We start from the raw sequence: 21705 nt of genomic DNA on the forward strand, positions 1-21705 counted from the left end.
TGTTGCCTGATAGATCAACGGAAGCCCTGTGAGATGGCCACTAACTAAAGTTCCCCTCAATATCATCCCTCTCCCTGCCCCCTCTGTTCCACCGTTTTGATTTTGTCCACCATGGGCGTGTTGACTAGTGCCTTGTGATTGAGCACCAAGATGTGCCTGAGGTGAGTGCATTCCTGCTGTAGCCACTCCTCCACTGCCAGGGCTCCAAGGTTGAAGGCTTGCTCCTCCTCCAGCTCCTCAGCCACCTATACAGTGGGGAGGATCAGAAACCCAGCCTGAGAGGATGCTCTGAAGGTATGGAAGCTCTGAGGGTGATGGTGCCAGCCCTGTGTAGCACAGGCTGGGGCAGTGGCACATGCTGGCATCAATAGCCAAGCAGCCTCCTCTGTGCCCCTGAAGATCCAAAGGTCCATTCCTGGTTTGTTTCTTAGAGGCACACGGACTGGTGCATTGCCAGTTTGCAGAGATGCATTGTGTGTGTGTGTGTGTGGGGGGGGGATGACCAACCACTTTGGGAGCTAGGACCCATAGTGGCACTGGTCCACCTGAACCACTATGACACAGTGATTTATCCAGCCATCTCTACATATCTGCCAGCTGCTCCTCCTGCTATTCCACATCCAATGACCCCAGGTTGGCATTCAGATTCTGGGACTGCACTGTACGTGGGAGTGAGAGGGCACAATACCATTTCATGTCTGGCCCCCATGTTTTTTTGGGAGGACCTTGTCCCTTTACGGACATGTAGGGAGGGATGATGGGGTTCCATAGGCAAGGGGCCAGGCACTAGCCTCTGGGGGACAGTTCCTCCTTGACATCCCTTAGGTGTCTAGGTGTCTAGGACAGGGAACCCCCATGCATTCCCCCATAGCCATGGATATGGTGCCAGTGGGACTTGGAATACTGCCCCCACTTCCCATCCATCCTTGGTATCATTCATGATCCTGCATCTCACCACCACCTCTGAGAGTGGATGTCTTGTGTGCTGAAGGTCAGCAGCTTACAGCCCCCCCCCCCCTCTTTACTCTGCACCGACACTGATGGGCAAATACCGTGACCCCCACAGATCTCCATAGTGAGGGGACAGCGTCTTTGACAAGTAGGCAGCTGGATCTTCAGAGCTTCATATGCTACTCCTCAGTTATGGAATGGACATTTCCATGGAAATCTGAATGAAGGGTCTGTTCACAAATATGAGTTCCTTATGCTCAAATGTGAATGAGACATTAAGGTTTAATTGCAAAAAAAGAGTTTTATACCAATTTCAAAAGCAATATACCGAGTTCATAAATTTTAATGGTCATTTGTATGCATACAAAGAGGTGTGACCATTGTTTCCCATATGCTGTGATCACCTTGGAAACGCTGCATGAATATTGCAAGTACAATAACTTTGGTAGGTTGGATATATGAATTAGTTCTCCCTATCAAAGTTCAATCACTATGGTAAGTACCAGTTGGGTGGGAAATTGGCCAGGTGCTAGAAAAGCGAAAAGCAACAGAAAACATTTCTCCTCCTGTAGCTATCATTCAGCTGAAATACACCTGACATAGCTACAACCACTAGGCTCTTCCCTCAAAGGCACTTATGGCTTCTGCATTTTGTTTCCAGACTCTTCCCTATATCCAGGAAGGTACTTTCATGAGACCATACAAGAAACCAGAATGTTTCTGTTTCAAGTGTTGGCAATTAATCGAAGCAGCCACAGCCAACTGTAGCTCGGCATTCTAGATCCAGCTCCAAATCTCCATGTTCACAGTATGAGTGCCATAATCCCACAAAGAAGTTGCAAGCATGCAGGTGTTGGTCAACCCTAAATATTTGTTGGAAGCAATAGAAATATTTATATGGGTAAATCTTCTGTAGTGGGGAAGGGGTACCATACTATGAATAGTTAGAATTTTTAAGATGTGGCAGGGAGTGGCTGTGATCCCACAGCTAGTCATCTACCAACATGACAATTGTAAAAGACCTAGATCCCCCACTCCCACCATGCCGCTTAACACGGAAATCTACTGGGATTTGAAAAGGCATTGTGATACTGCATGAAGAACATGCTGTTGAAAATCCCATTGTATAATTACATCCCTCTTAAATGAATTATAAATTACTATTGATACTAAGGACTAAATAAAATGTCTAAGCAGTAGATGTTTCTGGCACATTGAACCATAACATCAGCAATTCAAAGTTCTTATTGGGAAACTGTCTCATTTATAACCCCCCAGCCTTCAGTGGGAAGCAGCCTCCTTTTGACATTGCCATGTTTTGCCCAGCGTGGTGATTGGCCGTTGGGTGATAGACAGTGGCCTTCTCCAGGGAGACATGTGGCAAGTCAGATATCCAGCTGGTCTCTTTAGCCATCATCTGCAGCTTGGCTTTCTTCCTCGCTTGTTCATTGCTGAATTTCAGTGAGTTGCCTCACATAATCAAAATCAAACTCTGGAACAGAATTAATTGAAATTAATTAGTTGGGAGACAATTCTAGTCCTGATGTGCTAAAGGAGAATAATAGCCTATATACACTGTCTATTCCAGCTCTGAAGGCAAGTAGGCAAGTCTATTAAAAACCGCTAATGGGATCCAATACTTGACTCAGTTGCCCCAAGACTAGAAGGCAGCATTTAGTTCAAGGTAACCTCATGGTCACTGCAAACTTATGGAGGGATAGGAAACGATAGAAATTTATGGACCACAATCAAATGCAGAATTAAAAGTGCTTCTAGAATTTATAACCAAGCATATCTATGCTAGAGTTCTCATTTATGAACATACAAAACTCCACTCATTCATTTACAAATGTATAAAAATGACCTCTGCAAAGCCCTCTCAGTATTGTTTACTTGGACTGTCAGAAACAAGTCTTTGTTTCTGCCTGAGATCTGCCTGAGATACTTTCATTGGAGACACTGGGGCGTCCCCAGGACTTTCTACATACAAAGCTTGAGCTCTACCACTGAACTGTGATCTTGTTCCTGTAGCTCTGGCCAACCTTGTATCTCATGCTAGGACAATCACTGCATTGCTAATATGCTGGTGCAGGTACTTGGCCCACAAACTTCTGGACTGTGTCCCAGACTGGCATATTGCTGGTTAATATAATAATACAGTTCTGGAACACTGCTATGTTTCTTTAATGACTATGGCATGTATGTGTAGTTGACGATTCATCTATGTTGGATCAAATGGATTATTATGAAGTTGTACATACCACAAATGAAATACTATACTTAGGTATGCCACTGGCCATTTCCCAAATAGTATCTTGCTAGTTAACACCATCTTTAAGCCCACTTTCCTAATTAAAAAAATCATTGAGCAATTAAACTATTATGAAGCACTCACACTGATCTTTGGTTTGTAATTAAAATTTTAATTTGTTTGTAGTTAATCTTTGTTTATATGTGTTTGGCTGTTCTCCTTACACACATAACTGTTAGATGGTGTTTTTGAAGTACATGTTGAGTGCTGATTATTTACAACTGGATTAATGTTCAAAATCACAATTTTTACACAAAGTACCATTTTACACTTCAAGTAGAGGGAATCATGGGGTTGCCATCAAGCAATTTGGATTGTAAGCATGCAGATGATGGCCTGCGTATTTTAATGAGGCACCACATCCTTATCCATTGTTGTTCCTCTATATATTTCTGAAACAGCCTAGGGGGTGGGATGTGTCTGACTGTCCAAGTTGGAATAGGGCCAATCAGGGTGTGGTCAGCTTTGTCCTGATTGGCCCTGCCCCTGTGGCTCCCTCTGGCCCTGGACTCTAACCTCTTTGCTCTCAGATGCCTCAGTGCCTGGAGCCAGCAGCAGGTAAGGGGAGAGGGCCCTGGGCAAAGGGTCGTGGAAGAGGACTTGCTAAGAAGGGCCTCCTGGCCTGCTAAGCTGGGCCTGCTGATGAGGGCCTCCCGGCCTGCTGACTGCCTGGTAAGGAGCTCTATCCTGTCCCTGCTAATGAACTGCCCAGCCCCTGCACACCCCACTTGATTTGGCTTCAAGCTGCGGCCCAAAGCCACCTTAAGCTGTCTGGCCATGGGCCAGGGGAGGAGACCCTTTTGGGGCCCATTCTTAGGAACGGGCTTTGAAGCTAGTCTAGTATACCCTAGGTGCTTTTACAAATAATATGACGATGAAAGTAAATCCAATCATAAATGTATAGCTAGAGTCCATGCACTACAAATCTGTAAATTTGTATATTTTTAATTATTCGGTATATACTAGAGGTTTTTCTGAAATTCTTATCACTTGAATTTACTTTTAAATTTGTTGTCCATTTATACCCCTCCTTTCTTTGCACTGGAGACCCAAGGTGGCTTCCGTCATTTCCCTCTCCTCCATTTTATCCTTACATCAACTCTGTGATATACACTAGGTTGAGAAAGTGTGGCTGGTTCAAAGTCAACCAGCAAGTTTTCATGGCAGAGTGGAGACTTCCAGATCTTAGTCCAATATTTTAACCACAATACAGCATTGGCTTACTAGATTTTTCTTTGGATTCTACAATTCCAAATTCCATGGACATTTCTGAAATGGAATTGAAACCTAAACAATCTTCCATTGTCCCTTTCTATTGCCAAACTATGTACAGCAGATAGCGCCTGCAAAATTTCCCATAATTTCAATGTTTTTTCATAGCATCATAGAGTTGGAAGGGACCTCCAAGTTCATCTAGTCCAATGCACAATTTGCCTAAGTTCATAAAATCACCATTTTAGTCAGGTGACTATTTAGCGTCTTCTTAAAAACGTCTAAAGAAGGAGAACCCATCACCTTCTGTGAAAGATTGTTCTACTGAGGAATCACTCTGTCAGGATCTTCTTCCGGATGTTTAGCTGAATATGCTTTTGAATTAATTTCAGCCCATTGGTTCTGGTCCTACACTCTGGGGCAACTGAAAACAACTCTACTCCATCTTCTATGTGACAGCCCTTTAAGTATTTGAAGATGCCCATCATATCACCTCTTAGTCATTTTCTCTCCAGGCTAAACAGATGAAGCTCTCTCAATCTTTCCTCATACGACTTGGTCTCCAAATCCATCACCATCTTCACAGCCTGCCTCTGGACACACTTCAGTCTGTCTACATCCTTATTCAGTTGTGGTGTCTTCCACTATGCAATATAATCCCACACAAATAAAACTTCACATGAGTGTATACACAGTTTTAGCAGTAAGTGGCCTGGATTTACCTACTGTTGACTAGCAAAATGGCAGTGGACAACCCTGGGTCCAGTCACTCTGTTGAGCCTAACCTTCTACAAATAGAATAGAAATATTTGTTCTGAGGGTAAGGCAGAGCAATAGAAGACCATACATGCCATCCTGATTTCCTCAGAGAATGAGATTTAAAAATGACAGGAAATAAAAACTTGGACAAACTATGCACGCTTTAATTCCAGAATAAATTTTATAACTTTCTGCTCTTCAAACAAAATGAAGGAAGAACACAACAGTGCACAGAGCAAAACAGTGGGGAAACCCCTGACAGACATAAACATCTCACGTGCATCTAAAAATGAAATGTGTGAAGTTGCCCTTCCAAGAAACAAACAATAATCTTGGCATGTATATACATTTCTGTGTACACACTTGAACTCTCCCAGTTTGGAAGGGGGGAATTCTTCATTCAAAGAAATCTTCTCCTATAATTGGCCATATTGAGAGCACTGGTGATTGACATATAGAACATGTGACTCTGGTCCTGACCTCTACATATTCATTCAAGGTTCTGAATATTGGCCTATCTGGGGGATTTGGATTAATGTAGACTGATTCCATGTGACTGAGACTTCTGCAAACAGCAATACCATTTCCACATGGAGAGCCAAATTGCGCAATATCTGGGATAGTACATTGCACTATTTCTGCCCTCCACGCTCTGCTGCCCCACCTTGACTTTTCGCCTTCTCACTAGCAAGGAAACAGTCAAAAGCAAGAGCAACATGCTCTTTACTCACCACTCCTCAGCACAATAATGCACAATAATGGGTGGTGAATCCACTTTTCTGGATTAACTGCATTGTGGTTTAAGACTGGCTGATTAACGACATGACCTCCGCATGGTGTTGACATCAATTGGAGGAGGCTCAATAAGCTGAGAACATTAGTAGGCCATGATGCACAAAATTCCTTGTGCAGAAACAGTTCAGGATCTTGAGGACCTATGTGGTCAGTTTGGATCTTAGCCAAATGTAATAAATTCAGAGGTGAGGATAATGAATACAATACTGTTTCCCTCTTCCACAGGTTCACTATACACTGGTGTGTTAATAGAACTACAGTGTAACTTACATGACACCTTATGCTCCCAACACAAACCCAGATTTTTTTTTCTTTCTATAAGGTAAAGGTATCCCCTGTGCAAGCACCGAGTCATGTCTGACCCTTGGGGTGACGCCCTCTAGCGTTTTCATGGCAGACTCAATACAGGGTGGTTTGCCAGTGCCTTCCCCAGTCATTACTGTTTACCCCCCCAGCAAGCTGGGTACTCATTTTACCAACCTTGGAAGGATGTAAGGCTGAGTCAACCTTGAGCCGGCTGCTGGGATCGAACTCCCAGCCTCATGGGCAGAGCTTCAATCAGCATGTTGGCTGCCTTATCACCCTGCGCCATAAGAGGCTCTTATTTTTTTCTATAACGGGTCATAAAACGTGAAACGGGTATAGAAATGCGGCATAAAAGAACCAACTCTTCAAGAGAGAGAGAGAGAGAGAGAGAGAGAGAGAGAGAGAGAGAGAGCTCTATGCTTTCACCTGTTACTGAAACAGAGATAAGCAGTTTTCAAACTGAAAAATAGGATTTTGTTTCCAGTTACATCCCAACTGTGTGGATGTGCTTTATATGTGATGACATGAACACAAAAGAATCTAGAGAATACAAGATACAATTTTTATTGACTTAATTTAAAGGCCCTCTGGAATGGGCATATCTTCAAACTAATTTGGAAACAGTTTGTGGAACCAGTTGTATTGAGGGAGGAAATTTTAAAGTCAGGGGCCACAACTGAAAATGCCTCTCAACTTTATACCAGCTGAACCCTTATTAAGGCTGATATTTGACAAAGGGCTTCTTTGGGCAACCAACCGCAAGTTGGTTAATATGGGTGCAGATGGTTGTTCAGGTACTCTGAACCAAAGATATTTGTCAAAAACAGCATCTTATATTGAGCCCACAAAGATACTGGAAACAAGAATGGATATTTTCATATTGGCTTAATATATTACTCAGCTGCATACCTGTAAAGACTCTAGCTGCTGCATTTTGGGTGATCTGACTTTTCTGAACAATCTACAATGGTGATCCCACATAGTTTTACCAAAAATGCACACGTGTCCAAGACACGTGTATATTGCAGTGGGAATTGCTTTGTGAGTGATTCGTAACTTAGTGAATGGATCATTTGCCAATGTTTACGAGGTAATTGAACCCTTTAAAACTCAAGGCAGACAACAAATAGTTATAGCAAAATAGCAAGCAATCTTTATTTGTAAGAAAATAATAAAAAATAGACAAATATATATCAGACACAGTAACAGACGATTGGATAGGAAATTTAAGGGGGGGAAGGATTGTAATAAGTATATTTACTTTTTATTATATAAATATATAAGTATTTTATTATTATATAATATATTATGATTGTTATGATTGTTAAGATTGTTAAGATTGTTGTTGTTGTTGTTGTTGTTGTTGTTGTTGTTGTTGTTGTTACAGTTCTTCCTCCTGATGGATGACCGCCCTGACTCTTCCCTCGAACCCTCAGCCATATGCCTGAAAGCAATGACAAAGTGGCACAACTTGAGTTGTCTGAAGCTCAGCCCATCAAATTTGGAGGTCCTGTGGCTGGTCAGGAAGAGACCATGGGATGCCCACCCTGGATGGAGTGCAGCTCATAACTGTTCACTCCACCAGGAACCTGGGCATGATCCTGGATGCTTCCCTTATGGTGGTGGCCCAGGTCACAAAGGTAGCCCAGCTGGCATTTCACCACTTCTGCCAAGCAAAGCTACCAGCGCCCTACTTGGCTCCAGAACACCTAGCCACGGTGATCCATGTGATGGTCACCTCTAGACTGGACTTCTGTAACTCACTCTATGCAGGCCTACCCTTATCCTTGATCCAGAAACTACAGCTGGTGCAGAATGCCGCGGCCAGGATTCTCACTAATACACCATGGAGATCCCACATCCGACCTATACTCCAACAACTCGTCTGGTTCCCAGTTGAATTCCAGATTAAGCTTAAAGTTTTGTTAATCACCTTTAAGGACATACACAGTCTGGGCCCAGTGTATCTGAGATACTGCCTCCCTTCCTATACCCCCAAAAGAGCCTTATGCTCTGCCACATCCCACTGGCTGTGGATTCCGGACCCAGAGAAGCACGTTGGACCTCAACAAAGGCCAAAGTCTCCTCGGTCCTGTCCCCCCCTGGTAAAACAAGCTCCCTGAAGAGATCAGGGCCCTGTCTGAACTCTCATGATTTTACAGGGCCTGCAAAAGGGAGCTACAGTCTATAGTAGGCAGACTTTCTATATGGGATCCAGGAGAAGTTATGGGAATTTCAGTAAGGTTTGCAAAATTCACCAAGTAGAAGGTGTTTACAATAGGGGTGCGTGGATATCTCCTGATTTCTTTACAAGTTATTATTAGATTCCAGAATTTCAATTTGTACATTTGTTTGTATTGTATATGCACAACATATATACAATTTTACATACATGGTACATTGCTGCTACATATAATGTAGGTAAAATGTTGATTTAATGACATAAATAATGTTGATAAATAAATACAATTTTTTGGAAATACCATATATACTTGCATAGAAGCCATGTTTTTCAGCCCTTTTTCTCTCATGCTAACGGACAGGATGATCTGTGGAATGCTGAACTACTGGCAGGATTATAATGCAACATATTGCATCAGGGAATGCCAAAAGGGCCCAAACTGAAAATAAAACTCCATATATCACCATGTGAGAGCATGACAGCTTTGAAACTACCATTTGCCACACTTACTGTGACTTTTTCCAAAGAGGTCAAATATTCAGGCTTGGATGTTTAAATTCATATAAGTTTCCTGAAATCTAACAACTCTAAGAAAGCCAATGGTCAAAAATGCACACAGGGACTATTTGTTGCTATTCAAACCCTGGCAATAAATCACTGAGCTGGAATTTATCATTGCCCATAATGTTTTCCCTAGAGACTCCAGTGGATTCAGTACTGCAACAGAAGCATAAAAATAAAGAGTTTTCTTGACATTTCTTTTTTTAAAAGCAATTCACAACAGCCACTGGATCATAGGGATGAGCAAATTCCCCCTAGTTCTGCTCTTTTATTGTTCCCAAAGTCAACACTGTATCTATTCCAATCTTCCTTAATACTAGTTTAAGATCATTTCTAAAATTGTTTCCAGAATTGGATCCTGTGCAGTTTGTAACAACATTAATTGCATGGCAGGAGGACATGCCCTAGCTCAGGAGTAATCAAACTGCGGCCCTCCAGATGTCCGTGGACTACAATTCCCATGAGCCCCTGACAGCATTCACTGGCAGGGGCTTATGGGAATTGTAGTCCACGGACATCTGGAGGGCCGCAGTTTCACTACCCCTGCCCTAGCTAATACATATGACTCAAAACATCATTGTCTTTAGGGCTTAAGACTGGGCCAGATCTTTTATTGTTATGCAGAATGAGCATCAGCAACCCAGGGTGGATCCTGTCCCCTTGTGGCCAGCAGACCACAAGCGAAGCACCCACACCAGCAGGCTTCTCATAGGGACTGAGCAACAAACAATCAAGCTCCCCAAAACAACCTAACCTGCTGGGCAAATTGGTAGGAGACTTGCAATGCAAGGCAGCTGCCTCTCTAGCCGGGGTGGGGTGGGGGGCACTGTAACTCACCATGATCCCAGCCTGTTAAGGAGGTCTCCAATGCTGGCAGAGTCCAGTATGCAGTATTAGCCATATACTCTTGCCCTAACAGATGACCTCTGCTGCCAGCTGGACCAAAGTGGGTCAGTGCTGCTTGTACTATTAGACCTTTTTGCAGTGTTTGACACAGTGGATCACGAGCTCCAAGCTCACAAGCTCGCCAACACCAGGATACAAGGGACAGCCCTCAAATGCTGATTTCCTTCATCCGGAGTTATGGACAAAGGGTAGTATTAGGAGAGAGAGTATCCAACCACCATGAGCTCACATGTGGAGTCCCACATGGAGCAGTCCTCTCTTCTATTTTATTTAACATCTTCATGCTCCCTCTTGCTCAGCTGGTGTGGAGGTTTGGGCTGAGTTGCCACCATTACACAGATGACACCCAGAACTTCCTTCTGATGGATGGCCACCCTGATTCACCCCAGACCCCTTAGCCATATGCCTGGAAGTAATCACAAAGTGGCACAAGCTGAGTCATCTGAAGCTCAACCCATCAAAGATGGAGGTCCTGTGGCTGGGTAGGAAAGGCCTATGTGAGGAAGCATGTCTGCCCATCCCGGATGGTGTGCAGCTCTCAACAGCTCATTCTGCCAGGCCCCTGGGCATGATCCTGGATGCTTCCCTCACAATGGAAGCCCAGGTCACAAAGGTAGCATGGCTGGCATTTTACCATCTCTGCCAAGCCAAGCTACTACCACCCTACTTGGCCCCGGAACACCTAGTCACAGTGATCCATGCGATGTTCACCTCTAGACTGGATTTCTGCACGTGAACCGCCCTGCACCTCAGGGGAGGGTGGTATACAAATATAATCTTAACACCGCCCGTGGCGCCGCGGGCGCCACGGACTAAATAAAACCGTAAGGTGTTGTGAGGCGGGATGTGTCCGGGATGAGGAAGGGTCCGGATTGGACCCTTCCTCTGGACAGACAATTGGAGGGACCAATTGGCAGGCGCAAAGCGCCTGCCGATTGGTCCCTCCGATTCCCAGCCCCGAGCAACTGCGAGCCGCGCGCAGCGCGGCTCACAGTTGCTTCTTTGCTGCCCTCAAGGGAGCCCCGGCAGCCGCCGCATCAAGCAGCCAGCCTGGGAACCCCTGGCAGCCGCGCGGAGCGCGGCTGCCGGTGGCTCCATGACCTCATGGCCGCAGAAGACACAGACCTCTGAGGAGCAACCGAAAGGGGGGGGGGGAAGAAAACATCCTACAAGCCCCGACGAGGAGCCACCGACAAAAAAAAAAAAAAAACCAACCCCCGACAAGCACGCAACATACCTCCGAGGAGCCACTGAAAAAAAAAAAAAACCCGACAAGCGCGCCTGCGCACAGCGCGGCTGCCGGGACCTCCCTGCCGTCATCTGCACAGAAAGACTCAGCTCCCAGGAGCCACCGACAAAAAAAAAAAAAAAAAAACAACCCCCGACAAGCGCGCCTGCGCACAGCACGGCTGCCGGGACCTCCCTGCCGTCATCTGCATAGAAAGACTCAGCTCCCAGGAGCCACCGACAAAAAAAAAAAAAAAAAAACAACCCCCGACAAGCGCGCCTGCGCACAGCGCGGCTGCCGGGACCTCCCTGCCGTCATCTGCATAGAAAGACTCAGCTCCCAGGAGCCACCGACAAAAAAAAAAAAAAAAAACAACCCCCGACAAGCGCGCCTGCGCACAGCACGGCTGCCGGGACCTCCCTGCCGTCATCTGCACAGAAAGACTCAGCTCCCAGGAGCCACCGACAAAAAAAAAAAAAAAAAAAAACCCCTACAAGCGCGCGTGCGCACAGCACGGCTGCCGCCCGGCACAGAAAGACACAGGTCCCAGGAGCCACCGACAGAAAGAAAAAAAAAACAACCCCCAACACGCGCGCGTGCGCACACCGCGGCTGCCGGGCTCTCCCTGCCCTCATCGCCACAGAAAGACACACCCCTCCGAGGAGCCACCGAAAGATAAAAACAACCCCGCCAAGCGCCGTCGAGCCACTAAGGAGCACCCGTCAGGAGCCGCTGGCAGCCTCCTGTAACAGGTAGCCTTCCGCCCCTCGCCTGCCCCCGTCTGCTAGCGCCCAGAGGGGGGGGAGGAAAAAAGCTCCCCAAGCCCCGGGGAAGGCGATCCGCGGCTCGCAGAGCCGTGGATCGCCTTCCCCGGCGCTTGGGGAGCTTCTTCCAAGATGGGGGGGGAGGAATAAAGCTTTCCAAAGGTTTCCAAGTAGCAGCTCGGAGCGGAGGAAAATCCAGGCGAGGGAGCGGGGCTACCTTCCGGCTCCTGGCCGAGCTGGGATCTTCATGCTCCGAGAGAGGGAGGAGGAGGAAGGGGCTGGCTGCTCCGCAGACTTTTTTTGTTGTCGCTAATTTGCCGTGGGCACTTTAAGTCAGCGACTGAGGTGGGTTTTCCTCCCCCCTCCCGAGGTGAAAAAGGAGAAGGGAAGAAAGTGTGCGATTCCCTCCAGCTGGTCAGAGAGTCCTTGCAAATATTGTTGGTGGAAATTAAAGGTGGAAATCAAGCCTTTTTGCCCAGCGTTATCTGGAATTCAACCAATCCCAGCTGCCCTTTCCGCCCACAGGAGTTTAGCAGAGCAGCCAGCCAAGCCAGCGAGCGCGGCAATGCCCTTGCACAGTGAATGGGAGCCACAGCAGCCAGCCGACCAGGGCAGCGTGAGGTTGTGTGATCCAGCGGGCTGGTCCCGCACTTTTATTTCCTCAGCTCCTTTCCGCCACCCCCTTTTCCAAAAAAGCTCTTACGAGCTATCCTCTTCCTGAAGCTGACATGTAGATATGATAATTAACTCCACATTTTTCCCCAGAGAAGAGAAACAGGGAGAGAGAGAGAGAGAGAGAGAGAGAGAGAGAGAGAGAGAGAGAGAGAGAGAGAGAGAGAGAGAGAGGGAGGTTTCATGAAAAGTAAGCAAAAGAGCCCCCAGCGTTCAACCCTTCTCCCCGAGGGCACAGGCGCGTCCACACTCTGGTAAACCCCAACCTCCCCTCTCAATCTCCATTGGGGATTCAAATTTGGTATGGCCTGAATAGGGATCGGTTGCTTTTGATACAGAACAAAGTGTGAGTCCAGGGGTCCCCTTTGAAAGCTTGTGGCTTGAATAAAACTTTTGGGTCCTAAAGGTGCCACTGCACTCTAATTTTGTTCTGCATAAAAAGCTGCTTCAAACCAACAAGGCTACCCACTTGAATCTAGCATTTTATATAGTTTGCACTCCATATGCAAGCAAAATACCAGGACTCCAGCCGAAACACCAGGACTCACCAGCCGCTCGCCAGCCGCAAAGGTAGTCCCCCCCCCATACCCACTCTCACTCCTGGGGGCTGCTAGCGCCCATTGCATTGACAGAGCCCTGAAAAGGAGGAGGCAGGGAGTGTGAAAGGGTCATCCAGCAACTCTGCTCCGCCCCCCTCCAAAAACAAAGTCTCCCCACATTTTTAATGACAAAACACCCCTCCAATATTGGAATGTTGTGCCAACTTTAACAGCACGGCTCAGTTCTTTCTCAGCCCAGGAAAAACAAGAAAAAAGCTAACACCCCTATCTAATCAAAGCAGAGGTTCTCTAACTGCATTAAAAGTTTTGCTCCTCTTTAAGATCACTGCCACATTCCATTGTGCTAAGGATTTGCAAAATGCAATGCGACTCTTCTTGGTTGTCTCACAGTCTCTCTCTCTCTCTCTTTCTCTCTCTTCTCTCTCTCTCTCTTTGACTACAAAAAACAATGACTACAGTCCCCCCCCCCCCACTGTGTGTGTGTGTGTTTTGCTTCGGCTACTGCCTCAGACAGAGAAAACACAGACTTTGACTGGCTGGGGCGACATTTTGATATTTTGCCTCCTGGGTTGCAGATGAAATCTGCCCTCACCCCCCCCCCCCGGTTAGTTTCTGCTCACACCTGGAAGGCTTCTGCAGTCCTTTATTTCTTTATCTCTCTCCAGTATGGAAATGAAGCGAACACCATGCCTAATCTTGGCCTCACCATACTTGGCCAGGAGATGAAGAGGGCACCTTAACCCACTCTTTTCCCTCCCTGCTCCTACTTTTGGGAGATGGGAAGACACCCCCCTCCCCCCTGAACATCTTGCCTCCACCTGGATGGGATATTCTTATCCAGAGAGGAAACATCTGTGTCACCCAACTTCCTGTGCCTTGGCTGTCTTCTTTCCTGAGGCACATCTGACAACTGTTTCAGCAGACAGGTAGAAGCAGACCTTGCAGAGGGACAGAGGAGAGACGGTGGGACAAACAGAGCTCCCTGGGTTCTGCAAAGCCTCGCCTGTACAGGGGAGCTTTATATGTTGTGGACTTTCACCAAATTTAGGGGCTTTATGCCAGTGGGGGGTTTATGCCAGGGGTCCCTCCAGTATTCTGGCCACTGCATCTTTCTCCTCCCGCCCTTCAAGCCCAAGATGTCAACGCATTACACTCCACCCTCACACCATTCTAGCGCCCGTTGTATTTCTGCCTACAACGGGCTTAAGCTACTAGTGAATAAATAAATCCATGGCCCCAAAGAAGCACATCGGTCCTCAACAAGGGCCAGAGCTTTTTCTGTCCTGGCCACCACCTGGTGGAAAGAGCTCCCTGAAGAGATCCAGGTCCTGCGTGAACTTCCACAATTCTGCAGGGCCTGCAAAAGGGAGTTCCTCCACCAGGCATTTGCTTGAGTCTGACCGACACAACATCCATGGATATTCAACTTTGGGGGTATTTTTCACAGAAAAACATTGTGAGTGGGGAAAAAACTTGAAATTCTAAAGACAAGAACAAAATGATAGTGGAAGAGACCATTTATGTGCAGGTAATGAGGTGAACTGACAAAAGGGAGCCAGTGGAATTGGCTCATCCCTAACTACTTTATGTACAATCAGATCATGATTGCTTTTTCTCCAAGTTTTATGATTGAAGATATTCACATCAGAGAGGGAAAGACAAAAAGAAGCAAAAGCCTCAAGAAATAGTGTTTGTACAATGATGGTCCCCTTATGTTCATCCAGTTCTTGCATAATAATCACACATAGAAATGTTCCGTTTGATACAATTGCACGCCTTTGGACAGTATCTTCATTTGATCCAGTGGAGATGCTGTGGCAAGTAACAATAATTTATTTTCAGAGTTGGGTAGAAGTTGTCACAACAGAGCTAGAGGTTATAACATGGTTATAGTGAGGCCTTGGGTCAAGTCCAACATAACAAACAACTTGTCAAGGAGTCAGAAGCAGTCACAATCTGGCAAAGTTCAAACCTACAGCAGCTAGGTCCTTTCACTTCAGGCAAATATTAGAAAGGAGCCAAGGAAGAGGAAGTGTTTATATAGCCCATCTCTGTCTCTCTCCTCTGTGCTATGACTTTGCTGGGATAGCCCAGGCTGCAGTTGGTCAACTGGTCATTTGCTTGATAGTTCTGTGGCATAGATTGGTGAGCTTGCACTTGGTTCTGGTAAGGTACTGGTTTCCATGATTCTGTGTTGAAGACTACAATGGCTCCTTTTGATGCAATTTGTCTGTTCAAAATGAACTGTATGAGATGATATGCAGAGCTGCAGACCCTGTCCTTTCAAACTTTGAAACAAGATTCTTGGCTTCTTCTTATTTATTTAAATTAAAGCTAGTGTGCTGTATTGGGCCAAATGTTTGGGTAGGACTGAGACAGATTCTAGTCCCTGTTGAACATCACTGGGTAACCTTAGACAAATAATTTGTTTTCTGCCTAACGTATAATCATGGCTATTATGAAAGTAAAACATGGCAGAAGAGTCACACACAATTCCTAAGATAATAATTAAAAAATCCCTAAGATAAATAATCAAAATAATTTTTAAAAAGGACACTTAACAAATTTATGAATCATTATTCTGAAATATTTGGAGCTATTTCTTAAAAATCAAGAAGGATGGATTTTATAATAATCTTTCAAATCATTTTTGTTTTAAATTCACGAACCAGCTCAACCACTCAAAAAGATGTCATAGTCCCTTCATGTTATCTGGTCTTTGAAGAAAGAGGTGCCCATTCTTTAAGTCTTGGGAATAGAAGTCATTTTCCCTTTCTATAAGTCTTGGGAAGAGGAGAAGTCATGTTCCCTTTCTGCCAGTATTTACTGCAACATAGAGCCTGTCCAAATCCTTTGGCTTTCAACATCATTGTATTGATTTGCCAAAATTTGTTACATCACTCAGGTGCTGTTATGTTAATTTACTTTGACAAGTCCCAGCAAAGCTGTTCCAAGCCAAGGAAACACATTGAGCTACATGGGGAATGACAATTCTAATGAATGACATGACAAAGCCAGGTCCCAAATTTCTTGCCCGGTTTTGGTATGAATTGCAAGCTCAATATGGAGTGCAGTTGTCATATTGTTCTGAAAGCATCAGAATTGAGGTTGGGTGTACTCAGAGGTCATCTAGTCCCAGTGGATTGTTTCATGGTACCATCATAAATTTGCTTACAGAAAAGCAGAGAAAACTCCTAGATGAGTCAACCAAGACTCACATACTATGAGTCCAGGACAAAAAAAGTGGAAATGGAGCTAGCTGAAGATATTCTAAGCGTTCTAAACTGCTGCACTGTGGTGTTGAATTTGGGAGCAATACCATATCACCCCAATTCTAATCAAGAAAGGCAGCAACAGTATTGTACAGTGAAAATGTGTATCTTTAGCTGGTCTCCCTTTTATGGTATAAAAATGGCAGACAGCTCTTTACCACATATGGAAAAAGCAATGGTTGTATGAAGACAGTCTTCATACAGTCCTTGTGAGGGACTGGAACTTGTGGAAAACAAATTGGAAGCTGAGAAGGAACAGATTGTGCAGATAAGCAAACAGAATGTGGCCTGCTTGTAGTTGGCCAATTGCTTGATAAGTTCTCTGATTTTGATTTTCCATTCAGGCAGTAAAAACAGCACATTTATGAATCTCTGAGGGTGGGAAGAGGGTGGGAGTTCTGGTCCTCTGTGGTCTTCTTTCGTTCTTTCGTTCTTTCATTCTTTCATTCTTTCTTTCATTCTTTCATTCTTTCTTTCTTTCGTTCTTTCGTTCTTTCGTTCTTTCGTTCTTTCGTTCTTTCGTTCTTTCGTTCTTTCGTTCTTTCGTTCTTTCGTTCTTTCTTTCATTTCGTTCTTTCGTTCTTTCTCATTCTCTTCCTCAAACTTCCTTCCTTTCCTCCTTCTCTCCTTCCTCTTTTATTTTGCTTTCTTTTTTTTTCTTCTTTTTTCCTTCCTCCTTCTTCCCTCCTTCTTTGTTCCGTTCCTTCTTCCTCATAGTTGTTTTCTCCGGAGGAAATGGGGCCTGGAGATCAGTTATTATTCCTGAAGATCTCCAGCATCCCATCTGGATGTTTGTTTGTTTGTTGGATTTTTATCCTGCTGTTCTTGAAAGTTGGCAGGTAACGTAAAAGAAAATCCATACAATAAAATGCAATAAAACCCCATTAAAACCCCATCACAATACACAAAATCTGAATTGATGGTAAAAATCCTATGACCCTCCTTAAACATGAAGGCCTTTGCAAAGGGAAACATGGGGGAAATAAGATGTTTGGAACCAGATATTCAGGCACCAATGCCAAGGGGGACCCATATCACCTTCTCTAGCCCTAGCCCCGACCATAAACCCAGTAGAAGAGCTCCATTTTGCAGGCCCTACAGAAAGCTGTAAGCTCTCCAAGGGCCTGCACCTCCTCCAGGAGGTCATTCCATCAGGTAGGGGCCAGGACCAAAAAGAACCTGGCCCTGGTTGAGGCTAAGCAAGCATCCCTGGGGCCAAGAATGATCAACAAGTTGGTACCTGCAGAGCACACGGCCCTGTAAGGGGCTTAGGGCAGAAGACGGTCCCTCAGGTATGTGGGTTCCAGATCGTGAAGGGCCTTGAAGGTCAACACCAAGACCTTGAACCTAATCCAGGCCACAACTGGCAACCATTGCAGCTGCCTCAGCACAGGCTGGATATGGGGCCTCCAAAGTGTTCCTTTGAGGACCCTAGCAGCTGCATTCTGCACCAGCTGCAATTTATGGGTCATGGTCAAGGGCAGGCCCATGTAGAGTGAGTTAGCTATCTGGCTGGCTGCATATAGAGGCAGACTGGAGTATCCGACCTGGCCCTTGAGCTTAAAGTCTGCTACTCTTTAACCACTTCACCGTACTGGATCTCAAGATTGAGCAGGGAAAGAGGAGCAGCACCCAAGAAGTGCACAGTGCAGGCATGTGTCCTTGTGCCCTTTGTATTCCTGGGTGCAACCCCTGGCTTTGACTCTAGTAAAGAAATATTAAAGAAGGCTGACATGAGGGCCATTGCAAAATGGCTGAAATCTCAGTTTACTATCTCAGTACATGGGGGGAGAGATAAGATCAAGGATCACACAAGTTTGTCAAAATACTAAGCAATTAATCACATCAGACAAAAAGAAACAAAATTACCAATGTGAGCCTGGCCATCATTTCCTTCCAATGTGCTTACACCATTTCCTTCAACAGCTCCTTTTAGTTCATCCATTAGTAGGATATTTCAATATTGTACTCTTCTGTCTACTAAAGGGAAGGAAACCAACAGCTTACATAGCAAATCATTTAATATCTGGAAACAATGTGTGCAGTGCATTCAGTTAAAGTTCAACAAGTCCTTGACTATAAACACAGTCAGGCACTCTAGCTACAACCATATGTTTAGTATTTCCTTTAAAAGTGTGTGTTGGAGTGTGTGGTTTCATCAGCGTCTTTTGGCTTTAGGTTGTCTGAGTCTATGAATGTCACCAGTTGTCAGTTAATTTCAGGTGCCATTTATAAATGTAGATTGTGTGTGTGTGTGTGTGTGTGTGTGTATTCATCTGGGCAGAGACACACTTCATGCTTGCAAATGTTCTACATGTTTATCCAAGTTTTTTTTAAAAACATTCTAATTGTGTATTAGGTAAAGGTATCCCCTGTGCAAGCACTGAGCCATGTCTGACCCTTGGGGTGACACCCTCTAGCGTTTTCTTGGCAGACTCAATACAGGGTGGTTTGCCATTCCCTTCCCTAGTCATTACCGTTTTACCTCCCAGCAAGCTGGGTACTCATTTTACCGGCCTCGGAAGGATGGAAGGCTGAGTCAACCCAGGGCTTCGTTGGGAATCATAGGATCTATATGTACAAAGGTCATGTGGGATGACAGCAATAATAAGGAGGAGAATTGGAGGAGGCTCAAGCAGTATACATTCACTTCCTCTCCCCACAACTGGAACCTTGTGAGATAGAAGAGACTGTGAGAGTTCTAAGGTCACCCGACAAGCTTCATGTGGATGAGTGGGAATCATTACCGCTTGTCCAAATTAGATTCCACTACTACATCTTGCTGGGTGCAGACAATCCAAACAATCAAGGTCCGCACAATTAATAAGATGGTATCACAGTGCTTTGCAGATAAAAAGGCCTGGATATGGATAAAATGAACTGAAAGCAAATAAATTGAGAGAGCATTACTTCACTGACTGGCCATAAAGTTTTCAGCAAATCAGTGAACAGTATGGCATTACAATGCTGCACAGCCAATTATATTTGGCTGTTTTGTGATAGTGTATGAGAGAGGAGGGGAGCACTAAAATGGTAGTGATTTGTTTCAAAGAGTACTAAAAATTAAGGGGGTATTTTTCAGCAATGTTGAAAATGTTCGCAAAAATTTGTATGTTGATCTCAACCATAGATGTAAGGTTTTCTTGTTTATATGGGACATTTTGAATAGGGGTAAAACAGGTTGTATATGTATAAGTAACATTTATTAAACTTTTTAATGTCACTTCTGTGATTAATCTCACCTGCCAAGGATGTCATTTCACCATGACAGCTGAATAACAGTGGCTCAAAAGAGAATATTTTAAACAATCTTCTTCCCTAGAAAATCCTTTAAAAATCAGATTAAAAGCTTATATTTTCTCCTCTTTTCTTATTCATTGCATTTTACATCACCTGCATAAAAGAAGAAGCAAATTATTGCTCTCTCAGAAGACTTCCTTGAGTACTTCAGACACAGATTACTCCACTTAGAAAAAGAGAGAGCAAAGGAAAAGGGAAGCAGTGTTTTCTATTACTATATAATGAATACCTTTGCAATGACTCAATCGGGTGACATGATAAGGAAAGCAGAGATGAGTCAATTTGGGATTTAACACTTCATTTAATCACAGTGCTTGCTATAGATTCAGGTAGCCTAGGATTGCAGGCATAGGAGATATCACATTCTGGAAGGGAAAGATATTGCTATGAATTTCAGTTACATTTTACAAAAAATGTCCCTATCTGAATTTCTCCCAGGATCCTGAAGTTAGCCATTTTGGGTTCCAAAGTGGAATAGATGAAACAGAAATTTGTCATTCTTCTATTTCTTATTTTTCAGGCTAGTCTGATCTCATCAGATCTCAGAAGCTAATTAGGGTTGGTCCTGGCCAATAGTTGGAAGGGAGACTACCATAGAATACATGCATTGTGATGTAGAGGTTGGTTATGACAGACTACCTCTGACCACATCTTTGCAAACTACACAGGATTGTCATAAATAGACTGTGATTTGATAGCAAAGATGGTATGTGGATTATGAACATTGTAGCTCTATATTACTTCCATTTATTTATACCTCTTCCTTTCCTTATATAGCTCAAACACACATAGCAATTTTGATATTTTCTAAGTCATGTTTCCACTAGACATATGGTCACTAATTAAAACATTAAAGCTAGCCAGTATGGTGTAGTGGTTAAGAGCAGCTGCTTCTCATCTGGCGAGCCAGGTTTGATTCTCTGCTATTTGTCAGAATCCCCAGGGATTTCTGCCATGATTTTATTTTGTTTATTCTGATGCTTGTTAGAGTGCTGCTCGGGTAACATTTTCCTCGGGTAACATAGATGCTTTGGTTTGATACCCAAAGGTCAATTTCCTGCCACTATGTTCCATGCTTTCTCACTCTCCTTGCTTGCAATTCATCTGGCCCAGAGCACTTTGTTTCATTAAAAAAAAGAGATGTTTATAACCCAGCCACGGCTTTCAATGGGGACATGGCATTTGTGATCTCATAGCAAACCAGTGCTGAAATTTGGAAAAGTCACAGGAATATCAGAAGGATGTTTACATCTATTTTATTGACTATAAAAAAGCTTTTGATTGTATGGATCACAATGAATTGTGGGAAGCCCTGAAAAATTTGGGGATGACAGTATTTCTGATCAAACTGGTGCAGTTGCTCTACACAAGCCAAAAAGCCATTGAACATACACCATTTGGTAACAATGACTGGTTCAAAATGGAGAAAGTAGTGTGCCAATGTTGTATTCTTTCCCCCTTCCTTTTTAACTTGTATGCTGAGGTAGTTATGAGAGAGACTGAATTCAAAGAATCAAACACTGTAATTAATATATAAATAATCTTTGGTATGCTGATGACATTACCCTCCTGTCAGAAAGCCTAGAACAGCTGATTACATAGGTCAATGAAGTAAGAAATTTGGCCTTTTCTTAAAAACTAAAAAGACAAACATTTCCAATAGCCACTTATGGCTGAGAAAGTTGACAATGAAAAAATCGGACAAGAGAAGAATCAATTTATTGGAACTCTGGTGTTAGAGAAGGCTTCTGTCGGCTCCATGGACAGCAGAAGTCACAAATAAGGAAATCCTACAGTCTAATATATCATTGGTAGGCAAAATTGTGAAGCTCTGGCTTTTTTATTTGGCCATATCATGCAATCCAACTCAATGGAGAAAGCAATGATGCTAGGATTGGTCAATAGAACAAGGAAATGAGAGTGACA

The 21705-nt window shown here is 44.3% G+C and overlaps 1 long non-coding RNA gene across 1 annotated transcript in view; it reads left to right on the top strand.

Moving 5' to 3' along the window:
• The first annotated feature begins 11738 nt into the window (after positions 1–11738).
• Positions 11739–21705, top strand: part of LOC143822969 (uncharacterized) — a 42692-nt gene continuing 32725 nt past the window's right edge. Inside the window, exon 1 of the long non-coding RNA XR_013226337.1 lies at positions 11739–11963. This is a non-coding gene — a long non-coding RNA (uncharacterized LOC143822969). The remainder of the gene's footprint in view (positions 11964–21705) is intronic.

Source organism: Paroedura picta, chromosome 13, assembly GCF_049243985.1.
Source record: "Paroedura picta isolate Pp20150507F chromosome 13, Ppicta_v3.0, whole genome shotgun sequence".
Taxonomy (NCBI): Eukaryota; Metazoa; Chordata; class Lepidosauria; order Squamata; family Gekkonidae; genus Paroedura; species Paroedura picta.